This window comes from Lissotriton vulgaris, chromosome 5 (assembly GCF_964263255.1).
Source record: "Lissotriton vulgaris chromosome 5, aLisVul1.2, whole genome shotgun sequence".
In the NCBI taxonomy this organism is placed as follows: domain Eukaryota; kingdom Metazoa; phylum Chordata; class Amphibia; order Caudata; family Salamandridae; genus Lissotriton; species Lissotriton vulgaris.
In genome coordinates this window covers 1660909103-1660924463 of record NC_141693.1, presented here as the reverse complement: position 1 = coordinate 1660924463, position 15361 = coordinate 1660909103, and positions in this window count along the sequence as shown.

Sequence of the window (15361 nt, the reverse complement as noted above, 5' to 3'; positions counted from 1 at the left end):
CTAGCTCGACCCAGAGTCTCATATGGTCCATACAGCACTGTATACGTTCGGAGTCTCTCTGTTCTAGATGAGATTCCACTTCACAAACATGAAATAGAGTGATTACTTTAATAACTCTGGTTTCAATGTTGCACAGTGTGTTAACCATATATAATATTGGTTCATTTGATCTTTGCTGTGTAACATGTGTGTTTGTGTGTGAATATATATCTCTAGATACCCGTTGCATCAATCCCTCAAGGAGGCGTCGGGACACAGATTCAGATTTTTATTGCAAGTACGCGTTTCGGCCTCGAAGGCCTTGATCACATGACATTGAAATGTATACTCCTATTTAAAGTGACATTGTGCTTACTATTTCAATAAATATAAACAACAGACTACAAGTTTAACCAAAAATCTGATGTTATTATTGCCTGGAGACTTCGATGTCCTATACAAGGAATATCAAAGGTATTTTGCATTATTTCATCTCATGTAATATACAGCTAAAAGATGTATTGCTATTGTTGGAACCTGGGATGTCAGGTCACCTAGGGTAGCCTGGCCTAGGGTAAGACACAATACTAGAGGCACAAATGTGAAGGTTGCAAACCACCCAGCAGTAAATCCAAGCAATAACACATAAAAAGAACACTACACCAATGTTGGAAAAATAAGTACCTGTTTATAAAAATAATATCTTTGCTCTTTTGTATTTTAGAATTACAGCTCAGTATTATACATTCAACCTGTAAATATTCTTAGTCTTTCACAGTTACTAAATCAACATCTTAAGCAGATTTCCTTTTAGAGATGATAGCTCAATACAATTTAGTCATGAAATTAATACAGTCCCTGCAGAAATGCTAACTTAAATCATCAATTTTACATCACTAGTGCATTTAATCAGACTCCCGCATTAATTAGGCGTGGTTACTATGTAGTGCTCTAAACTTTTCTCCCACCGCATCTATCTTCCCCAACAACAGGTAGACAGCCCTTGAGAGGATTTAGAAACTCAGGATTTTACATAAGCACCCACACTTTCAATGAGGAACTGATATCTCTATTTGGAAAGCAGGCACCTTCAGCACTAATTTCACAGCTTGTGTCCTCCAGCTACTCCCCACCTCCTTTACACAGCTGAAGGGAAATGAGCAATATATAAGTTACTGCTTGGCCGGTTCCACTCTCCCCCCTTCCTTGTCAGAGCTCTCAAGGTCCCCTCTCCTTACTGTACTGTGGAGACGGCTTTTCCCAGTCACCACGTGTCTCTGTTTATCCTGAGGCTCCCCCGAGGTCTCAATTGCCAAGTCTGCTTCCTCCCGCCCAGCCAGCTGCTCACTTGGTGCTGGCGCGGGGAAAAACGGGGAACACAATTCCCCCTTCTGTCACCAAACGAACCCGCTGCCGGCTCCCCAGCTACAGCCCACACAGTTACCAACCGGCACCGCCGAGACTAACCTGCGTAGTTGAGCGCCGCTTCCACTCCTTGCTTTCAGCCGGCTCCGCCTCACAGAGCCCGGCGGTTCAACGGGGCATGCGCGAAGAAGCAGTGTCTCCACACTGGAGATCGCGCACTCGCGTCGGCGCCTCCCCTCTCTCTCCTCACCCTCTGGGACCGGGGAAACCACCACAGGGCTGCTCCTGCGTCCAGCGACGGCCTCGCTTCCTCTCTTAACTCCTCACGCTACCAGCGACCTCAGCGCTAATCCGGCGCTGCTCCACAGGCGCTGGCTTGGGGGTCAATCTGCACAGCCTCACTCTGCTTCCACCCCTCCTAAGGATGGCTCCTCTCCACAGCTAGATTCCGCCCCAGCCAGTAAGTGATGAACTCTGGAGGGGGGGGAAGGTTCTGCCACTAAGGAAAGTCACGGCAGCCAGAGGCAGGATACAGATGTCCACTGCACGAGGGGGCCACAAGGATTAACCCTGCCTCTACTGAACACTGCTCAATAAGAAGCCTCTCTACTGGGCAGAGGACTGCGCACCGCAGCACTGCAGTCTCCTTTTCCTTTTGACACCCCGCTATTCCTAAGCTAGGGGTTGGTCAGGCGCCCAGGGTCTCCCGCCATCAAACGCAGCAGGGATAGGACGAATAACCCAAGGGAGGAAGGGTGGTGAATCAATAGGCCCAAACCTCTGACTATCCTACCCCCACCTTAAGCTACAGCCTGTCCTCCAGCTGACTCTCTCAGGTAGACAAAATGGCTGACCAGCATTCCGCCTTTTATAGGCTGACCCTCAAAGGTCCAGAAGGGACCAGAAGGTTCTGGAATGCCCTATGCTACTCTATGGGACAGGTTCTGGGTTTGGCAGTTAGGGCAGTTGGTAGCCACCATTTTGTGTCTCCAACTATTTCCTGTCAGAACAGGCCTCTGGGCCTGAGGTGAAAAACTATGAGGGGGAAAAAGAACACCTATCCCCTTGACCAACACCTAGAAAAAGTTAGTGGACACAAAAATTATTAAGGGTATGAGGGGCAAAAAGGGGACAAAATAAATAATAAATTGGAGGGACTACGCAAAAAGCCAGACAGGTCTAACACGCGTCCCCCCCAGCTGAAAGTGGGGAGAACTACCCAACCCCTTGGGAGTCCTCATCACTAAGGCGGAAATACCTGGAGAGACCGTCTGCATTGGCGTGGTCCACTCCAGGCCGATGTTCCACCCGGAAGTCCATTCCCTGTAGGGAGATGGACCACCTCAACAGCTTCGGATTTTCCCCCTTCATTTGCATCAGCCAACGAAGGGGTCGGTGGTCAGTCTGAACCAGGAAGTGCGAGCCAAAGAGGTATGGCCGCAGCTTCTTCAGAGCCCACACCACCGCAAAAGCTTCCCTCTCAATTGCACTCCACTTCTGTTCCCGGGGAAGCAGTCTCCTGGATAAGAAGACTACAGGCTGATCCAGGCCCTCTTCATTTAGTTGCGATAACACTGCCCCAATGCCATGTTCTGATGCATCTGTCTGGACAATGAACTCCTTGGAGAAGTCTGGGGCCCTCAGGACCGGTGCTGCACACATTGCCTGCTTTAGTTTCTCAAAAGCTTGCTGACAAGCTCCCGTCCAATCTACCCGTCGAGGTTGTTTCTTAGAGGTGAGCTCTGTGAGGGGCGCTACAATAGTGCCATACCCCTTCACAAAGCGACGGTAGTAGCCTGTGAGGCCTAGGAAAGCTCGGACCTCAGTCTGTGTCTTGGGGGGTTCCCAGGCCATGATTGCCTCAATCTTTGCCTGCAGGGGCTGCACTGTCCCCCTACCCACCAAGTGTCCAAGGTACACAACCGACCCCTGCCCAATCTGGCATTTGCTGGCCTTGATTGTCAATCCAGCTTGTTTCAGGGCCTGGAGAACTGCTTGCAAATGTTGCAAATGGTCCTCCCAACTGCTACTGAAGACAGCAATGTCATCCAGGTAAGCAGCAGAGAAACTCTCCATTCCAGAGAGGACCTGGTTCACCAGCCGCTGAAATGTGGCAGGGGCATTTTTGAGCCCAAAGGGCATCACACAAAACTGGAAGTGTCCCTCAGGCGTTGAGAAGGCTGACCTTTCCTTTGCTCCATCTGTCAAGGAGATCTGCCAGTACCCCGTAGTGAGGTCAAAGGTACTCAGATATTGGGCAGCTCTTAGCCGGTCAATTAATTCATCCGCCCTAGGGATCGGATGAGCATCAGTCTTTGTCACTGAATTCAGTCCTCGGTAATCCACACAGAACCTCAGTTCGGGTGTGGTGCCTGGTGGCGCGGCTTTTGGCACGAGCACCACCGGACTGGACCAAGGGCTGTTAGAAGGTTCGATAACTCCCAGCTCTAGCATCTTGGCAACCTCTCCATGGATGCTAGCCTTCACCTTGTCAGACAGCCGGCAGGTCTTCGACTTCACTGGTGGGCTGTCCCCTGTGTCCACATCATGGGTACACAGGTGAGTCCTTCCCGGGACAAGGGAGAACAACGTGGAGTACTGCTCCAGTATCTGGCGGCAGTCCTCCCGCTGCTCAGGAGTTAGAGTGGGAGAGAGAATCACTCCCTCCACTGACCCATCCTTCTCTTGAGACGAGAATAAGTCTGAGAGAGGTTCGCTTTCCGCTTCCTCCTCCCCATCAGTCACCATCATCAACATGACCTCGGGCCTCTCATGGTGGGGTTTGAGACGGTTGGCATGCAGCACCCGTAGGGGCTGTCGAGGGGTCTTAAGGTCCACCAGGTATGTGGCCTTACCCTTCTTCTCCAACACTTCAAATGGGCCTGTCCAGCGACCCTGAAGGGCACTAAGCTCTCCAGGTTCCATCACCCACACTTTCTGGCCAGGCTCCAATTCCACCTGGTGAGCATTGTGGTCATACCACTCTTTCATAACTGCCTGGCTGGCCTCCAAGTTGTCAGAAGCTTGCTTCCACAACTTCGCCATTTGGCTCCTGAAGGCCAGCATGTAGCTCACCACATCCTGGGGGGGTTTCCTGGGAGACTTCTCCCAACCTTCCTTCACCAGGCTGAGAGGACCGCGTACAGGGTGCCCATACAGAAGTTCAAAGGGGCTGAAGCCCACTCCCTTCTGTGGCACTTCCCTGTAGGAAAAGAGCAAACAGGGTAGGAGGACGTCCCATTTCCTCCGCAGGCTTTTGGGCAGACTTCTGATCATGCCCTTCAAGGTCTTATTGAACCTCTCAACCAGTCCATTCGACTGGGGGTGATAAGGAGTGGTGAACCGGTAGGTCACTCCACACTCCTTCCACATCGCCCGCATGTAAGCTGACATGAAGTTGGGCCCCCTGTCAGACACAACTTCCTTGGGGAATCCCACTCGGGTAAAGATCCCCATTAGGGCTCTAGCCACCACAGGTGCAGTGACTGTCCTCAGAGGAATTGCCTCTGGGTACCGTGTGGCATGATCCACCAGAACCAGGATGAACCTGTGACCAGCTGTTGTTGGTGGATCTAAAGGCCCTACAATGTCGATGCCCACCCTCTCAAAGGGTGTGCTAACGACTGGAAGTGGTTCCAGGGGAGCCTTCAGCTTCACCCCTGTTTTCCCACTGGCCTGGCAGGATACACATGTCCGACAGTAAGTGTTGGACGCCACTTTCATCTGAGGCCAGTAAAAATGGAGGACAAGCCGAGCAAAGGCCTTGTCCTGGCCTAAGTGTCCTGCCAGGGGTATAGCATGAGACAATTCTAGCAGAAAGGCTTGGCATTGTTGCAGGACTACCAAGGCCCTTGATGAACCAGGCAAGGGTACCTTGGGTTCACTGTAGAGGAGTCCATCCTCCCAGTAAATATGGTAGTGTCCCGTAACATCACCTGCTGCCTGGGCTTCAGCCTGTCGCCTCAGTCCCTCAAGGGTAGGGCACTCCCTCTGCCCCTTACAGAATTCCTCCCTGGTAGGACCTCCCTCCACGTGCCACTCAGCAGGGATGGGTAAATCCTCCAGAGAGTCTACTTCCCCCTCCACGGACTCCTGGTCCACCACCGCAGGTGGCCGATCTGTCACATGGGGTGTGGAAGCCGAAGCAGGCTCTTCCTGTCTCCGGGTCTGTCCCTTTTTGGCAGCGGGTTGGGCCATTATTCCAGGCTCCAACCCAGGCGAACTCCCTCTCCGGGCAGTCGCAGACCGTGTGCTTGCACAGGCCCAGTCAGGTGTACCCAGCATCGCAGAATGCGTCCGGTATTCCACCTCTCTCCAAGTGTTGTGCTCCATGTCATTCCCCAACAGACAATCGACTGGCACGGCAGGGCTTACGGCAACTCGAAGTGAACCTGCAACCCCCTCCCACTCAAAGGGAACCTCAGCCACTGGATAGTGGCCCATTCTGCCGTCAGCCATCGCGGCGGGGTGGAGTACATTGGAAACCACCTGCTCTGGAGACACCAGTTGACTTCTCACCATAGTCATACTGGCTCCTGTATCTCTCAGAGCCTCCCCTCTCTGGCCATTGATGGTGACCCATTGCCCATACTTTGTAGTATTTGGGGGCACCTGGATCTTTGGAACCATCTCCCGCTCTCCCAGGGACACTAAGGTGACACCCGCCCACTCACCCTCCTTATCTAAGGGCAACTCCTCCCCGAGCGCTACACTAGCTACTCCCGGTGATTTTCCTCCGGTGGGAGGGGGTGGTCTCTTTGGGCATCTGACATCTCCCTTATAATGTCCAACACCACCACACTCAAAACAGTGGAGAACCCTTGGCTGCTGGCTTTGGCCAGGATTAGGGTTTCTGGGCGGGTTTGCCTTAGGGGTGAAACCTGCTCCCTTTCCTTGGAAATTATTTTGGGGACCTTTGGAGAACTCCTTCTTTTTATCTCCCCCCTCCTTCTTCTGGGAGGCGCCCTGTCCGGCTTTTTGAGAATCCCCTCCAGTCCCCTTTGAGGACACCCGGGTACTTGCCCTAGTATCCGCCTCCTCTGCAAGCTTCCGGGGATTGGTCAGCTTGCTGTCCACCAGGTGTTGGCGCAGCTCATGAAAACATTTCTCGAGGAGGTGTTCTTTCAAAAATAGATCATACAGCCCCTCATAATCCTTCACCTCGCTGCCCTTGACCCAACCCTCCAAGGCTTTCTTGGCGTAATCTAAGAAATCTACCCAATTCTGGGTACTCAGTTTGTGACTTCCCCTGAATTTCTGTCTGTATCTTTCAGGGGTAAGTCCAAACTTTTTCACCAGTGCCACTTTCATTGTAGGATACTGGGTTTGCTCATCCTGCTCCAGAGCCAACAAGGTGTCCCTGCCAGCAGGTGGCATGTATTTATACAGCCCACCCCCCCAGTGAGTTTCTAAGATCCCGTGAGCCCTTAAAGAAACTTCATATGCGGCTAACAATTTGGCAATGTCATCGCCGGTGGTGTAACTAGCAATGACATCCTTGGGTAGATAGGGTCTGGGTTCCCTGGGATTTACTTTATTTTCGCTGCCACCATTATCTGGATTAGGAGACCTTAGCGTTAAGGCTTGAAGGTCTAGCTCCTTTATGGTTCGTTCATGGGCTAACCTCCTGTCCTCCCTCTCCATTTCCATTCTAGCTAATTCCAATTTCATTCTCCTCTCCTCCCTCCTATCTTCCAGCTCGGCGTCAGTTAAACTCCTCGCCGAGACGCTGCTGCCCTCCCTCGAAGGTGTCCTGGGACCTGTCAGCAGATTCCCCCTTTCAGCTTGGTACAACATTGCAGTCTCAAGGACAGTGTCCCTGTCACTCTCTTCTGTGTCCGGTTCCTCCACTAAATGAGCTTCCACCCAGGCCCTTATGCTTGTCAGTAACTCGCCTTTCCTGGCACCTATTTTAAAGAATACCCCCTGTTGCTGACACCATTCTTTGAGTTGGGTCACAGTGTAGGATTCTAGCTCTTCAAGATTTAATTCCATCTTTCACTATGGGATTAAATGAGCACTCAGGAGAGAACCAAGAAGCGTGACCTGAGGATAACCTCCACCCACCACCAGAAACAAATTTGGAAAAACAAAATTCAAATTAGGAGGGCCGCAAGGAGAAAACTCCTGGTGTAGGCCAGTGTATTGCGTTGAATTACTATTGAGTAGCTGCAACCAAGTCAGGATCCCACCGCTAGACACCAATCTGTTGGAACCTGGGATGTCAGGTCACCTAGGGTAGCCTGGCCTAGGGTAAGACACAATACTAGAGGCACAAATGTGAAGGTTGCAAACCACCCAGCAGTAAATCCACGCAATAACACATAAAAAGGACACTACACCAATGTTGGAAAAATAAGTACCTGTTTATAAAAATAATATCTTTGCTCTTTTGTATTTTAGAATTACAGCTCAGTATTATACATTCAACCTGTAAATATTCTTAGTCTTTCACAGTTACTAAATCAACATCTTAAGCAGATTTCCTTTTAGAGATGATAGCTCAATACAATTTAGTCATGAAATTAATACAGTCCCTGCAGAAATGCTAACTTAAATCATCAATTTTACATCACTAGTGCATTTAATCAGACTCCCGCATTAAATAGGCGTGGTTACTATGTAGTGCTCTAAACTTTTCTCCCACCGCATCTATCTTCCCCAACAACAGGTAGACAGCCCTTGAGAGGATTTAGAAACTCAGGATTTTACATAAGCACCCACACTTTCAATGAGGAACTGATATCTCTATTTGGAAAGCAGGCACCTTCAGCACTAATTTCACAGCTTGTGTCCTCCAGCTACTCCCCACCTCCTTCACACAGCTGAAGGGAAATGAGCAATATATAAGTTACTGCTTGGCCGGTTCCACTCTCCCCCATTCCTTGTCAGAGCTCTCAAGGTCCCCTCTCCTTACTGTACTGTGGAGACGGCTTTTCCCAGTCACCACGTGTCTCTGTTTATCCTGAGGCTCCCCCGAGGTCTCAATTGCCAAGTCTGCTTCCTCCCGCCCAGCCAGCTGCTCACTTGGTGCTGGCGCGGGGAAAAACGGGGAACACAATTCCCCCTTCTGTCACCAAACGAACCCGCTGCCGGCTCCCCAGCTACAGCCCACACAGTTACCAACCGGCACCGCCGAGACTAACCTGCGTAGTTGAGCGCCGCTTCCACTCCTCGCTTTCAGCCGGCTCCGCCTCACAGAGCCCGGCGGTTCAACGGGGCATGCGCGAAGAAGCAGTGTCTCCACACTGGAGATCGCGCACTCGCGTCGGCGCCTCCCCTCTCTCTCCTCACCCTCTGGGACCGGGGAAACCACCACAGGGCTGCTCCTGCGTCCAGCGACGGCCTCGCTTCCTCTCTTCACTCCTCACGCTACCAGCGACCTCAGCGCTAATCCGGCGCTGCTCCACAGGCGCTGGCTTGGGGGTCAATCTGCACAGCCTCACTCTGCTTCCACCCCTCCTAAGGATGGCTCCTCTCCACAGCTAGATTCCGCCCCAGCCAGTAAGTGATGAACTCTGGAGGGGGGGGAAGGTTCTGCCACTAAGGAAAGTCACGGCAGCCAGAGGCAGGATACAGATGTCCACTGCACGAGGGGGCCACAAGGATTAACCCTGCCTCTACTGAACACTGCTCAATAAGAAGCCTCTCTACTGGGCAGAGGACTGCGCACCGCAGCACTGCAGTCTCCTTTTCCTTTTGACACCCCGCTATTCCTAAGCTAGGGGTTGGTCAGGCGCCCAGGGTCTCCCGCCATCAAACGCAGCAGGGATAGGACGAATAACCCAAGGGAGGAAGGGTGGTGAATCAATAGGCCCAAACCTCTGACTATCCTACCCCCACCTTAAGCTACAGCCTGTCCTCCAGCTGACTCTCTCAGGTAGACAAAATGGCTGACCAGCATTCCGCCTTTTATAGGCTGACCCTCAAAGGTCCAGAAGGGACCAGAAGGTTCTGGAATGCCCTATGCTACTCTATGGGACAGGTTCTGGGTTTGGCAGTTAGGGCAGTTGGTAGCCACCATTTTGTGTCTCCAACTATTTCCTGTCAGAACAGGCCTCTGGGCCTGAGGTGAAAAACTATGAGGGGGAAAAAGAACACCTATCCCCTTGACCAACACCTAGAAAAAGTTAGTGGACACAAAAATTATTAAGGGTATGAGGGGCAAAAAGGGGACAAAATAAATAATAAATTGGAGGGACTACGCAAAAAGCCAGACAGGTCTAACACGCGTCCCCCCCAGCTGAAAGTGGGGAGAACTACCCAACCCCTTGGGAGTCCTCATCACTAAGGCGGAAATACCTGGAGAGACCGTCTGCATTGGCGTGGTCCACTCCAGGCCGATGTTCCACCCGGAAGTCCATTCCCTGTAGGGAGATGGACCACCTCAACAGCTTCGGATTTTCCCCCTTCATTTGCATCAGCCAACGAAGGGGTCGGTGGTCAGTCTGAACCAGGAAGTGCGAGCCAAAGAGGTATGGCCGCAGCTTCTTCAGAGCCCACACCACCGCAAAAGCTTCCCTCTCAATTGCACTCCACTTCTGTTCCCGGGGAAGCAGTCTCCTGGATAAGAAGACTACAGGCTGATCCAGGCCCTCTTCATTTAGTTGCGATAACACTGCCCCAATGCCATGTTCTGATGCATCTGTCTGGACAATGAACTCCTTGGAGAAGTCTGGGGCCCTCAGGACCGGTGCTGCACACATTGCCTGCTTTAGTTTCTCAAAAGCTTGCTGACAAGCTCCCGTCCAATCTACCCGTCGAGGTTGTTTCTTAGAGGTGAGCTCTGTGAGGGGCGCTACAATAGTGCCATACCCCTTCACAAAGCGACGGTAGTAGCCTGTGAGGCCTAGGAAAGCTCGGACCTCAGTCTGTGTCTTGGGGGGTTCCCAGGCCATGATTGCCTCAATCTTTGCCTGCAGGGGCTGCACTGTCCCCCTACCCACCAAGTGTCCAAGGTACACAACCGACCCCTGCCCAATCTGGCATTTGCTGGCCTTGATTGTCAATCCAGCTTGTTTCAGGGCCTGGAGAACTGCTTGCAAATGTTGCAAATGGTCCTCCCAACTGCTACTGAAGACAGCAATGTCATCCAGGTAAGCAGCAGAGAAACTCTCCATTCCAGAGAGGACCTGGTTCACCAGCCGCTGAAATGTGGCAGGGGCATTTTTGAGCCCAAAGGGCATCACACAAAACTGGAAGTGTCCCTCAGGCGTTGAGAAGGCTGACCTTTCCTTTGCTCCATCTGTCAAGGAGATCTGCCAGTACCCCGTAGTGAGGTCAAAGGTACTCAGATATTGGGCAGCTCTTAGCCGGTCAATTAATTCATCCGCCCTAGGGATCGGATGAGCATCAGTCTTTGTCACTGAATTCAGTCCTCGGTAATCCACACAGAACCTCAGTTCGGGTGTGGTGCCTGGTGGCGCGGCTTTTGGCACGAGCACCACCGGACTGGACCAAGGGCTGTTAGAAGGTTCGATAACTCCCAGCTCTAGCATCTTGGCAACCTCTCCATGGATGCTAGCCTTCACCTTGTCAGACAGCCGGCAGGTCTTCGACTTCAATGGTGGGCTGTCCCCTGTGTCCACATCATGGGTACACAGGTGAGTCCTTCCCGGGACAAGGGAGAACAACGTGGAGTACTGCTCCAGTATCTGGCGGCAGTCCTCCCGCTGCTCAGGAGTTAGAGTGGGAGAGAGAATCACTCCCTCCACTGACCCATCCTTCTCTTGAGACGAGAATAAGTCTGAGAGAGGTTCGCTTTCCGCTTCCTCCTCCCCATCAGTCACCATCATCAACATGACCTCGGGCCTCTCATGGTGGGGTTTGAGACGGTTGGCATGCAGCACCCGTAGGGGCTGTCGAGGGGTCTTAAGGTCCACCAGGTATGTGGCCTTACCCTTCTTCTCCAACACTTCAAATGGGCCTGTCCAGCGACCCTGAAGGGCACTAAGCTCTCCAGGTTCCATCACCCACACTTTCTGGCCAGGCTCCAATTCCACCTGGTGAGCATTGTGGTCATACCACTCTTTCATAACTGCCTGGCTGGCCTCCAAGTTGTCAGAAGCTTGCTTCCACAACTTCGCCATTTGGCTCCTGAAGGCCAGCATGTAGCTCACCACATCCTGGGGGGGTTTCCTGGGAGACTTCTCCCAACCTTCCTTCACCAGGCTGAGAGGACCGCGTACAGGGTGCCCATACAGAAGTTCAAAGGGGCTGAAGCCCACTCCCTTCTGTGGCACTTCCCTGTAGGAAAAGAGCAAACAGGGTAGGAGGACGTCCCATTTCCTCCGCAGGCTTTTGGGCAGACTTCTGATCATGCCCTTCAAGGTCTTATTGAACCTCTCAACCAGTCCATTCGACTGGGGGTGATAAGGAGTGGTGAACCGGTAGGTCACTCCACACTCCTTCCACATCGCCCGCATGTAAGCTGACATGAAGTTGGGCCCCCTGTCAGACACAACTTCCTTGGGGAATCCCACTCGGGTAAAGATCCCCATTAGGGCTCTAGCCACCACAGGTGCAGTGACTGTCCTCAGAGGAATTGCCTCTGGGTACCGTGTGGCATGATCCACCAGAACCAGGATGAACCTGTGACCAGCTGTTGTTGGTGGATCTAAAGGCCCTACAATGTCGATGCCCACCCTCTCAAAGGGTGTGCTAACGACTGGAAGTGGTTCCAGGGGAGCCTTCAGCTTCACCCCTGTTTTCCCACTGGCCTGGCAGGATACACATGTCCGACAGTAAGTGTTGGACGCCACTTTCATCTGAGGCCAGTAAAAATGGAGGACAAGCCGAGCAAAGGCCTTGTCCTGGCCTAAGTGTCCTGCCAGGGGTATAGCATGAGACAATTCTAGCAGAAAGGCTTGGCATTGTTGCAGGACTACCAAGGCCCTTGATGAACCAGGCAAGGGTACCTTGGGTTCACTGTAGAGGAGTCCATCCTCCCAGTAAATATGGTAGTGTCCCGTAACATCACCTGCTGCCTGGGCTTCAGCCTGTCGCCTCAGTCCCTCAAGGGTAGGGCACTCCCTCTGCCCCTTACAGAATTCCTCCCTGGTAGGACCTCCCTCCACGTGCCACTCAGCAGGGATGGGTAAATCCTCCAGAGAGTCTACTTCCCCCTCCACGGACTCCTGGTCCACCACTGCAGGTGGCCGATCTGTCACATGGGGTGTGGAAGCCGAAGCAGGCTCTTCCTGTCTCCGGGTCTGTCCCTTTTTGGCAGCGGGTTGGGCCATTATTCCAGGCTCCAACCCAGGCGAACTCCCTCTCCGGGCAGTCGCAGACCGTGTGCTTGCACAGGCCCAGTCAGGTGTACCCAGCATCGCAGAATGCGTCCGGTATTCCACCTCTCTCCAAGTGTTGTGCTCCATGTCATTCCCCAACAGACAATCGACTGGCACGGCAGGGCTTACGGCAACTCGAAGTGAACCTGCAACCCCCTCCCACTCAAAGGGAACCTCAGCCACTGGATAGTGGCCCATTCTGCCGTCAGCCATCGCGGCGGGGTGGAGTACATTGGAAACCACCTGCTCTGGAGACACCAGTTGACTTCTCACCATAGTCATACTGGCTCCTGTATCTCTCAGAGCCTCCCCTCTCTGGCCATTGATGGTGACCCATTGCCCATACTTTGTAGTATTTGGGGGCACCTGGATCTTTGGAACCATCTCCCGCTCTCCCAGGGACACTAAGGTGACACCCGCCCACTCACCCTCCTTATCTAAGGGCAACTCCTCCCCGAGCGCTACACTAGCTACTCCCGGTGATTTTCCTCCGGTGGGAGGGGGTGGTCTCTTTGGGCATCTGACATCTCCCTTATAATGTCCAACACCACCACACTCAAAACAGTGGAGAACCCTTGGCTGCTGGCTTTGGCCAGGATTAGGGTTTCTGGGCGGGTTTGCCTTAGGGGTGAAACCTGCTCCCTTTCCTTGGAAATTATTTTGGGGACCTTTGGAGAACTCCTTCTTTTTATCTCCCCCCTCCTTCTTCTGGGAGGCGCCCTGTCCGGCTTTTTGAGAATCCCCTCCAGTCCCCTTTGAGGACACCCGGGTACTTGCCCTAGTATCCGCCTCCTCTGCAAGCTTCCGGGGATTGGTCAGCTTGCTGTCCACCAGGTGTTGGCGCAGCTCATGAAAACATTTCTCGAGGAGGTGTTCTTTCAAAAATAGATCATACAGCCCCTCATAATCCTTCACCTCGCTGCCCTTGACCCAACCCTCCAAGGCTTTCTTGGCGTAATCTAAGAAATCTACCCAATTCTGGGTACTCAGTTTGTGACTTCCCCTGAATTTCTGTCTGTATCTTTCAGGGGTAAGTCCAAACTTTTTCACCAGTGCCACTTTCATTGTAGGATACTGGGTTTGCTCATCCTGCTCCAGAGCCAACAAGGTGTCCCTGCCAGCAGGTGGCATGTATTTATACAGCCCACCCCCCCAGTGAGTTTCTAAGATCCCGTGAGCCCTTAAAGAAACTTCATATGCGGCTAACAATTTGGCAATGTCATCGCCGGTGGTGTAACTAGCAATGACATCCTTGGGTAGATAGGGTCTGGGTTCCCTGGGATTTACTTTATTTTCGCTGCCACCATTATCTGGATTAGGAGACCTTAGCGTTAAGGCTTGAAGGTCTAGCTCCTTTATGGTTCGTTCATGGGCTAACCTCCTGTCCTCCCTCTCCATTTCCATTCTAGCTAATTCCAATTTCATTCTCCTCTCCTCCCTCCTATCTTCCAGCTCGGCGTCAGTTAAACTCCTCGCCGAGACGCTGCTGCCCTCCCTCGAAGGTGTCCTGGGACCTGTCAGCAGATTCCCCCTTTCAGCTTGGTACAACATTGCAGTCTCAAGGACAGTGTCCCTGTCACTCTCTTCTGTGTCCGGTTCCTCCACTAAATGAGCTTCCACCCAGGCCCTTATGCTTGTCAGTAACTCGCCTTTCCTGGCACCTATTTTAAAGAATACCCCCTGTTGCTGACACCATTCTTTGAGTTGGGTCACAGTGTAGGATTCTAGCTCTTCAAGATTTAATTCCATCTTTCACTATGGGATTAAATGAGCACTCAGGAGAGAACCAAGAAGCGTGACCTGAGGATAACCTCCACCCACCACCAGAAACAAATTTGGAAAAACAAAATTCAAATTAGGAGGGCCGCAAGGAGAAAACTCCTGGTGTAGGCCAGTGTATTGCGTTGAATTACTATTGAGTAGCTGCAACCAAGTCAGGATCCCACCGCTAGACACCAATCTGTTGGAACCTGGGATGTCAGGTCACCTAGGGTAGCCTGGCCTAGGGTAAGACACAATACTAGAGGCACAAATGTGAAGGTTGCAAACCACCCAGCAGTAAATCCACGCAATAACACATAAAAAGGACACTACACCAATGTTGGAAAAATAAGTACCTGTTTATAAAAATAATATCTTTGCTCTTTTGTATTTTAGAATTACAGCTCAGTATTATACATTCAACCTGTAAATATTCTTAGTCTTTCACAGTTACTAAATCAACATCTTAAGCAGATTTCCTTTTAGAGATGATAGCTCAATACAATTTAGTCATGAAATTAATACAGTCCCTGCAGAAATGCTAACTTAAATCATCAATTTTACATCACTAGTGCATTTAATCAGACTCCCGCATTAAATAGGCGTGGTTACTATGTAGTGCTCTAAACTTTTCTCCCACCGCATCTATCTTCCCCAACAACAGGTAGACAGCCCTTGAGAGGATTTAGAAACTCAGGATTTTACATAAGCACCCACACTTTCAATGAGGAACTGATATCTCTATTTGGAAAGCAGGCACCTTCAGCACTAATTTCACAGCTTGTGTCCTCCAGCTACTCCCCACCTCCTTCACACAGCTGAAGGGAAATGAGCAATATATAAGTTACTGCTTGGCCAGTTCCACTCTCCCCCCTTCCTTGTCAGAGCTCTCAAGGTCCCCTCTCCTTACTGTACTGTGGAGACGGCTTTTCCCAGTCACCACATGTCTCTGTTTATCCTGAGGCTCC